This window comes from Cydia fagiglandana, chromosome 21 (genome assembly GCF_963556715.1).
Source record: "Cydia fagiglandana chromosome 21, ilCydFagi1.1, whole genome shotgun sequence".
Classification (NCBI taxonomy): domain Eukaryota; kingdom Metazoa; phylum Arthropoda; class Insecta; order Lepidoptera; family Tortricidae; genus Cydia; species Cydia fagiglandana.
In genome coordinates this window covers 15313904-15324270 of record NC_085952.1, presented here as the reverse complement: position 1 = coordinate 15324270, position 10367 = coordinate 15313904, and the positions used below count along the sequence as shown (strand labels likewise).

Below are 10367 nucleotides of genomic sequence, written 5' to 3'. Positions count from 1 at the left end.
AATAGCTCAATAGTGGGACCGGATTTTTGCACTAAAAGTTTTGATAATTCTAAAGTTGAAAAAGTGATACTTATCTGATATGGGACATATTTTTAAGCATATTTGCAATATATGATGAAAAGTTAGAACGAGCGTTAGGTATAAATTAGGTATTTATATATTTTTAGTAATGATTTTTTAATATTGAATTAAAGTGCAATGTTTAAGTTCCATTGTTTATAATATGTATGACGCTATATAATGTAAAATTATTAGAAATTTTTTTAACGTGCTTCTTTGTCAAACTACAATTAGCTTATTATTTTGTCGATATTGAATTAAAGTTTAATAAATCCACAACAACATATCTAAATTTTTAAGTTAATAGGCAAGCTAAAAAGCTAGAAGAATAAGATATATGCTTTAGAATTAATATGCGTTTTTTGTCCTATAAGATCTAATATTGAATTAGAGTCTGTAAAAATAAGTCTATTACTATAAAATAATATACGCAGCCATATTATGGAAAGTAAGAAATTTCTGTGTGTAGCTTGCATTGTAATAGTAAAATCTAGTTAAAAAGGCGCGAAATTCATACATACGCCGCGCTGGTCCGTCAGTCGCCGGCGCGGCGCTCGAGAGCCTATCATAGCCTACCTATACCTCGCCCCTCGCCCCACCTCCCGCTCAGTAACACTGTCTGTCTTTTCTTATCATTCATTTGTTTGTTTACCGTGCACATATACAAATTAGATGCGGACATTACGTGAAATTAAAATATCTTATTACGTAAAAATACCTACAGCTGGTCAATCAGATCTTGTCAGTAGAAAGAGGCGGCAAATTTGAAAAATGTATTCGCGAAGGGATATCGTCCCATAGAAAATTTGAATTTCGCGCCTTTTTTTAGTGACAAGATTTGCTTGACCAGCTATATTTCATTATCTTCACTAATATTGTAATAAAAATGTACAAGATATTCACAACTATTTTTTACTATACATAGTTTGTCAAAGGACTGTCTCATTTCAAACATAGACAGAGAGAATCATCATACTATCTTTGACTTACACTAGTACTAGCACCCAAAAGGATGAATATAGTTTTTTGTTTTTATTTACTGACAAATTGGTTTGACCAACTATACCTACTTCTGGTTCCTATTGTCATGTCCTGTCCTATTCAACGTCAATATCATAATATGTATATTATAAACCAACTGCTCAATATTACACGGTATACATCCTGAATATACAATAAGGTAAGTGGCCTCACTTACCTTATTGTATATTCCGTGTGGGCCGTATATGCCTATATACAGCCCACCTTAAATTAAAATGTTTTTTTTTTAATGAACAGGATATGAAGTATGAAAAACTCACTCAAATAGGTTTCTCATTTATTTAAGTTTCTTCATTATACCAAAATAGTTATAAAAATATTACGATACTCTTGGAAAATAAACCTTTTATAAAAGTCCTATTATCGGCCTTATTGAACACTAGCAGTGTATTACTTAATCCCGCAAAAAATAATCATTTTGACTGTAGGTAATAACAGATTTTATTGTTTTTAACTTAAGAGTTATACATATACAAATAATAATATTTGATACTTCATATCAGGAGGATTTATTTATAATAAGTGAAAATAATTATTTTGGGCCTTAATAACTAAAGATTTAAAAATTGTCTAGTTTACGCGAAAATAGTAGGTAACTAAACATAAATCTTTATTAGTTACAGTATTATCATCTTTTAACATCTGGGGGCACGGAAGTGCCCCCGCCAAGACGAGCAAAGCGCACGGGCACTATCTACCTTTTCTCGAAGCGCTTTGTCGTTTTTTGGAACCCTCATAACTTGGGGTTGGATTATACCAGATAAACAAAGTTCTCGGACTTATTAAGCATATCAATTGCATAGCTCTTATACTTTAGATTTTATTCATATCTAAAAACTTTGATTTCGTCACTGACTCACTCACTTGATGATCATCAATACCGGGTACTTCCTGAAGTCCTCTAAGAAGCTGAAATTTGGTATGTAAGATAGTTTTAGTACACAAACAACAAATAAATTCAAAAACTTGAAATTTTTTATCCCTAAGAGGATGAAGAGGGGGTTTAATTTTATATGGGGAATCAATAATCGCTGAACCGATTTAGTTGAAATTTGGTATGTAGATAGGTATTGTTATGGGGAAGGATATAGAATAGATTTCAACCTCAAAGTTTACCCTTACGGGGTGAAGGCAGATTTCAACCCCAAAGTTTACCCTTACGGAGTGAAGGGTTTATATGGGGAATCAGTAAGAAGTACATTGTGTAACAGATGCCCCCAGATACTTATTTCAGGATTTTTAATAGTAAATCACCCCAACCCTTTAAATTAGGGGATGGAAGATTGTCATATGCAACTTACAAAAAGACGTGAAATCCCACCAAAAACATTTTGATGTAAAATGTTGCCCAAACGAAACCATAAGGCTCGCACTGTCAAAAAGTTATCAGATCTCTTGCCAAGCTTCTAACTCTACAAGCCCTCTAACTTTACTAGCTCTACACCAAAAGTATGTGGCTTGGCCGTTTCGTTTCTACAAGAACTATTGTATGTAAGTATAACACAAAAACCGCCCAAATGCGAGTCGGACTCCAAGGGGTCCAAGGGTTCCGTACATTACACAATTTTTAACAATATATTTTTTTTTAGAGAAAAGTGAGTAAAATGTCTTTGAAAAACCCGTAGGGATCGGAAAACTAGGTACTTAAGTCCGACTCGCGCTTGACTGCACATTTCTAATAGGTTTTCCTGTCATCTATAGGAAAAAAGCTAATATGTGTATTTTTTTCATAATTTTAGACCCAGTAGTTTCGGAGATAAGGGGGGGGATGGTCATTTTTTGTATTTTCTTAAATAACTTCTAAACTATTTATTTTAAAATTATGAAAAAATATATCTAAGATTCTCACAATGCGCCCCTTCATTTGATATATAACAAGATATAATTTTTTTTCTTCTATTTATCATTCATCTCAAAAGTTACCCCTTTATTTGAATTTCTGTTATTTACTTTACATGTATGCCCTTGGGTTATAGACTTACATGTGTATACCAAATTTCAACTTATTGGTGCAGTAGTTTCGGAGCAAATAGGCTGTGACAGACGGACAGCCAGACACACGAGTGATCCTATAAGGGTTCAGTATTTTTCCTTTTGAGGTACGGAACCCTAAAAATAATGAATTAGATAAATTTTTCACCTTATGCCCATGTGGCGGTAGCGAAACAGCCAAGCCACATATTTTGACTAAGGTGTAGAGTTAGTGAAGTTAGGGCTTGTAGAGTTTGAAGCTTGGCTCGACAAGACTGTGCCTCCAGTGTAAAAGGGTTAAACTCAAAAAATGAAATTTTTCAGTATGGCCGAAAAACGTTTCACACCGTGTTTTCTCTGCATTGTTTCTAAAAAAAATTGGTTTTTGTTTTTAGTTTAGATAGTTTAAGTCGTGAATTATAATTTGTCATTTAAATTAATCTGACTTATGTGAAAGTAACGGAAATATTGGCTTTTAAAAACAACTTAAATCCCTTTTCACAAAAATTATGAATGTGTGAAAAGGTTAAACTGCACTTTCTCTAGTGTTGCTAAAATCTTTTTGAACTTTTGTATTGTGTAAAGAAACCATTTTGGGAACTAAATATTGCATTTTTTGTAGATTGATGGTAAAAAAGACAAACCAAAAAGAATAATATCAATGTAATTAAAGAGTGACTTAATATATTTTTCATCACACTTGCTCGGAAAAGATGTATTTACACGTAGGGCTTGCGGGCGGGAAATTGAAATTTTCGCCCTAGGGCGGAAAAAATATTTTCCGAGCAAGTGTGATGAAAAACACTTATTTACACGTAGGGCTTGCGGGCGGGAAATTGAAATTTTCGCCCTAGGGCGGAAAAGTGTTTTATACAGAAGTTTGTTTTTATTAATTCTCCTTTTTCCTTACAAGTGTGATGAAAAACATTGTGTGTGCCACGGGCGGTAAAGAAATTCCGAACTCGTGAACATTTTAAGCCCTCGCTTCGCGTCGGGCTTAAAATTGACACTCGTTCGTAATTTCTTATTTCCCGCCCTTAATACACAATGTACTATAATTACTCTGTTGAAATTGTTAATGGTTACTGAACCATTCACAATTTCAACAAAGTAATGTTGTACTATAGTAGTGTTGTACTGACAACAGGGCAGTTGTACTTGTTTGTCTTACTTTACTAACAAAGATGGGGCTTTGTTTTTTTTTTTATTGTTGCACAATTATTTTATAATCAGCCTTTTAGATGTCTTTACTTCTACAGGACTTTCTTTTTGTTATTTGACTTCCACCGTTTTGCACAACATTGACCAACTAAAAAAAATATATGGAAAGGAATCTAAGTGAACATTAACCATCATCATTAACTCAATTTAGCGAAACTAGATGGTGAAAAACGGTCAAAGTAAATTATTTATACCCCTTTACACATAATGACGTCTTAAAAAATGTTTGTGAATAATAAAAAAACTTAAGTTTTACCGTCATTCACGAACTAGACTCGGTAGTTGAGATAGATCTAAGTGAATTTTGATTTTTTTACACCTAATGTTTCTTGAAATGTATTTTATTCACTAAGATTAAACTTTACTTTAACCATCGTTCGTAACACGATTCTTAAGTTACAAATTTTTTAAACGAGATTATATAAAAATAAATCGTTTTGAACATAATGGTTGTGATTTTTGGAAAAGTTTAATCGCTTTGCACAATCGATATCTCAGCAATTAGAAGTCATAGGGCAGTGGGTGTCAGCACAAAAGATGTAGTTTCATGAAATAAACCTTTTACTGGCAAAATTTGTAATTTGGCCAAACTCGAGTTTAACCCTTTTACACTGGAGGCACAGATTAGAGATCTGACAACTTTTTGATAGTGCGAGTAGTGGCTTCGTCTTGGCAACAATTTACATGAAAATGTGTTTGGTGGGATAATTTTTTACAGTATAAATATTTATTCGTAACAGTAAGTATTATCTTTTAACATAATTTTTACAGTACATCTGGTGCTACATTACGACACCGGTGCTATAATAAGCACATTAAAACACTCCCGTTGGCCGTGTTTTAAAATTCGTCACTCGTTGCAAAATATCTATTTTTCGCACTTCTATCGTAAATACCTACCTATGTATTAACAAAAAAAAGTCACTTGTAAATAGTACAAGGCAGTACCTTTAAAAAGTATAAGTGCCTCAATGTTATTAGACTTTTTGATTCTTTAAAACGTCTTTAGGTCAATAAAGCAAGTGAAACATTATTAGAGTTAGACCAAGAAAAGTCTGCAGCAATTTTGACAGCCCACGCAGTGCAAGTGTTATTTATAAGTCATAATTTCATAGAAGTTTCTTCAAATCGACCTTATTAATAAGAGATTAAAAATATTCAAAATTTACTTAAAATATTTTAATCTAATATTTCATCTCATACGTTCAATAAGGCCCGGGACTGGACCTTTTTACCTGCACTGACAGTGGGCCTTCTAAGCAACAAGTAGAAATTCAGAATAATTGGGAATAATAGGGAGCAACTGCTACTTTTGAATGCTGGGCCTTGTTACCCGCCGGGCCTCATATGCCTGCACCTCACCTACTTTATTTATTTGTTTTACAAGGGGAAAAGTTGTTTATTAACCGCTCGTGCATTTTTTTATTAAATAGGAGGCAAACGAGCAGGTGGATCACCTGGTGGTTAGCGATTACCGCCGGCCATGGACACCCGCAACACCAGAAGGGTTGCAAGCGCGTTGCCGACCTTTAAGATGGGGGTCTTTGAAGGTTTGAAGGTCGTATCGGACAGTTCATTCCACAGTTTGGCTGTGCGAGGCAGGAAATACATTCACAAATTCAAACATTCTAAAATTGAACCACGAGCGTAGCGAGTGGTTCGTAAAGTTGAACCTTGAGGGTAGTGAAGGTTTCAAGGGACGAAGGTTAAATAAAATTTTCACCACATCAGCTCGTAAAGGCCCTCTTGATTGTTCGAAACGGATAAGAAAAGTGGCATTTAATTTGATGCAAATTTTGAGTTGTTTCCGTAGGTAAATAGGATCAGTTGGTTGGTAATATTGACGTTAAAATGATAAATATTGAATAACGTTAGTTTGAAATTGATTTTATAATAAAGTAAATATTATCGGAGATGATCGCTCTTAAAAAATATATGTCGCTAGTCATTTATAACCTAAAAGCGCCAAATTACGCAAAATTATATTGAAATGACACCTGTGTATTGAATTTGAAGAATATTTTAACAAGGGTAGTTATCTGTATGACAATGCACCTAAAATAATTTTCAAATGTATCTATTATTTCATTTATTTCTATACTTAACACGATAACGAATTCTACGTATACGAAACCGCGGGCAATCCCTAGTACATATAGAAATAAATAAGGGAAGGTAAGTTTCCATTAGTGTACTGTGTAAAATAACTATTTACCATTGATAATAATTTTATAAACGCTTTGCGTATTATTAAGGGCACCGCGCTAACCGCTAGCCCGCGACCGTCGATCGCTGCCCCCTGCCACGGCGCACAGCGCGGCGCGCGAAAACGCCGTGCGTTTGAAATGTAACTTAATATAAGCTCGGAATGCATACTTACGTATCAGTATTTAGTGTCGCCGTGATTTTATATTTCTAATCTTTTGTGTGAGAAGTAAGATCTTTATTATGACCGTGTAATATTAACTCTACAAACTTTAATTCAATATTGGCTATACTGCTTAACCAGAAATCAATATCTAGACAAGCACATTGTCTACATTTCTAACTTTTTACATGTATACTAAGTTGATAGATAATATCGTAATTTTGCAATATCAGCTACTCTAATTCTGTATTTGCATAATAATTCGTGTTTTTACGTTCACCAGAAAGCAGCTGTTCCAGATTTCTAAAAACCGAATATTGTGAATAAATTAAAGTGTTATTGAATATGTTAAAGTTTTTTGTAACTTTAATTTTATATTTACATAGTTATTTAGCAAAAATTGAAATATTTAAATATGGCCGAACGCTCCACCTAAAATTTTCTAACTTTTTACATGAATGTTATTTAACATGCTTCCAATAACATATCAAAAAAGAAAAAACTTTAATGTTATCAAAACCCATTTTTGTTCCACCGCTGGTCTAGAAGGGTTTATTATTGAAATTTTAAATGTACTTTCGCGTATTTAAGTATGTTGTGACGTCTCCACACTTATTCTTGTGTAAGTACTCGTTTTTTTGGGTGCTTTATAAATACAATATATAAAATACTAAACTAGATGTAAATAAATTTGTCGTCCTGTATTTAGCCCATGCACCCATTGACAAACAATGAAATATATTCTAAGCACTTTTGAAAAAAAAAACATGATTTTAAATACGTCTACGTCCCAGCCGCTCCTAGTCGCTGCCGCCTCTACTGAAAGTACGTGGCATGCCTGGCGGTCGCTCGCGTTTTCCGCCCCACCCGCCGCCCCGCCGATCGCCTTAGACCAATGTCGTGGCCAGTGGCCTATTTTATAAAGCTACAAGTTACAATTTACAAGCGGAAGTCTCGTTCTAACACATAGAGTTAGAAAGAGACTTCCGCTTGTAAATTGTAACTTGTAGCTTTATAAAATGGGCCACAGGCCGTCACGCGTACACCCCCGGAATACACATATGTTACGCGCTAAAGTGACTGAACTTTATGTAAACGCGGGGGCGCGCGTCTCGAGGCCCTCGACCCGATTCCGACGATGCTCGATATAAGTCGCGATGAGACGATACCGATCTGTCGGTGTGGTTTTGTGGTTGAAGAATTGACACTTGACCCGCTTAGGTCGGTATCGTCCCGCTGCGACTTCTTCGAATCGGGCCGCATCTATTTGCCCGAAACTTAGATCCATGCCTGCAGTTTTCAGGATATTTACTCCACTCGTTCATTCGGTCCATGTAAAACTCTTAAAAACACGACAGACGGCCGCGATTGACCGGCCAGACCCGTATCGTTTCACGAAAGCTGGCACGAATGGATTGACAGAGTAAATGAAAATATGTATCATATTAACCAATAAAATGGTGACTCTGACTGTATACTGATATTACCGATAAAGGTATATAAAAGTTTCGTTCGTTCCATTCGTGCTAGCTTTCGCAGATCGACCTAAGGGGTAGGAAATTGAATAGGTACCTAATGAAAAAAATGTAAATAAAATACGCATACAAACTCTCTACATTTATTCATTCACAATATCAGTATATGTCTATCTAATAATTAAAATAGTAATATAATATATACCTAATAAAATAAAAGTGATTTGGTTAGACGTCAGTTTGTTCCCTTCAGTGAACCTACATACCGTATACACTGCCCTGCTAAGCCGAAAAGCGCTATCTCAATAAGAGATGATTTTGAAAATGGAATTCTCAGTTATAGAAACTAAAGTATAAATTAGCAATGGATTTTCTTTTGAGATAGCGCCACTCGGCTTAGCAGGGCAGTACATGTAGACATACATAGGCAATCAGTACTGCAGTGTCGCTTACTTGAGCTTAATGTATCTTATATTTGTCTACTAAAACTAGGTTTTAGGTATCATACAGTTCAGCTCGAACTTAAATAGAGTAGTATTCTAATTACAGGGTCAAGTCGAAGCGGGCGTCGCGTCGTTAAAATATATAATATTTATATCTAAAATACCTCTTGGCAAAGAAATCGGTCAGTTTCCATTTGTAAACTAATCAAATCAAGTAAGATGCTTCAAACTTAAAGCATCTTACTAGATTCCTCTGATCCCGCTCAGTGATTTAAAAAATAGATGCATAATTTTTAATAAGCATGCAAGGACCGACTTTAAAAAAAATTGTTAAGTTCTTATCTGTGTTCAATAACAAAGTACTCAGACCGCAAAAATTTCAAACGCTTGAAAATTCCTTATCAAAATGGCCTATTTCATTGCAAGAGATAGCAGAAGTTCTGCGGCACTATCACTACGTGGGAAGCGTAAAACCGAGAGCGTGCGCCACTTACAATTAAATTGTACTCATTATTAAAATTAACAAACACATAAATGCACCGTTATAGCATCCGGCTTTTGAGCAGGTGTGGTAAAATTGGCCCGATACATTCCAAAAATACCATATTTTTTCATGCGAATCGTATAAAAGTAGCCAATTTCGTTACACCTTACGACATTGTGCGTTCCATTCCATTCCTTGCTTACCGTTGCAAAACAAAAATATCAATCCAACTAATAGGGCCCTAACACACTGGCGATTTGCGAGCGACTTGAAAGCGAGGCGAGCGTGCACCGCTCGCGCTTCGCACTAAGATGCTGGAATTCTTTGAAAATGCGTTGCACGCTCGCGGCGAGATAGTTGCGCGCGCGCCTCGCTTTCAACTCTCTCGCAAGTCGCTAGTGTGATAGGGCCCATATTTAAACTCAAAAATATTTTAACACAGCTTATTATAATCTAATAATTGTAATAGAATGCGAGTCAATATATTTGTGAGTGATAGTAGACTAGATATTTTTGATGTTGCTAAGTGAATCCAGAGGAGGCTAGTTTTACGCGACTATAAACTAAAAAGAATCCATCGAAGACATAGTTAACTAAATGAAGTTCATTTAAGTATGTCCTCGTATTTCTTATAAAATAAATAAGATAAAACATAATTGGCCTAATCGGAACCATTCCAAAAGATCTTAAAATATCTGCCATCTCTGGGGTCCTGAAAGTAAAAGATAATATTGTTAGTAGTAAGTTATTGTAATATTTATATGTTTATAGGCAATATATGAGATATAAAATAAAGATTATATTTTACGTAATGGAATTACTGATGTTTATTTATGCCTGTTACGATTTCCGATATCAAAATGGTACTATAGTCTACTACACAATCAACAGCAGATGTTACTAAGCGCACGCAAATGAAGCGAGATTTGTTGTTAAGATAAGAGACTTTCCTACTTCTGTTGTTGACTGTATATACGTTAGGCACTAATCGAATCGTTCGGTCAGTTCGGTGGAAAAATAGTTTGTTTTACGAATTTCTGAAATCGTCTTAAACTTCTCACGCCGGAAGACGAACATTTTCCTTATGGTTTTTCATATTCAACCATATGGTTACAATATCAAGTTGATTCGAAGATATTATTTTTGTCGAGTAAGTAATCGTTCTAAGTGTAGAGTATACGAACCTAAGTATAATTTGTACTTTCGCGGTGTCGGTGTGTGCGCGCTACCGGCGGCGGCGAGTCGCGACGGTGGCTGCGGCTGAAACAACAACGCGCTATTTACTATACGAGCGAAGAGTAAAC

At 35.1% G+C, this 10367-nt stretch overlaps 1 protein-coding gene and 1 long non-coding RNA gene across 3 annotated transcripts in view; both read right to left on the bottom strand.

Moving 5' to 3' along the window:
- LOC134675239 (nucleoplasmin-like protein) overlaps positions 1–10367 on the bottom strand; it is a 201149-nt gene that overhangs the window by 136459 nt on the left and 54323 nt on the right. The window lies entirely within an intron of this gene.
- Positions 8266–10324, bottom strand: LOC134675023 (uncharacterized). Its single transcript, XR_010099673.1, has 2 exons — positions 10248–10324; positions 8266–9775 (listed from the first exon to the last, which is right to left on the bottom strand). It is a non-coding gene; the product is annotated as an uncharacterized LOC134675023 (long non-coding RNA).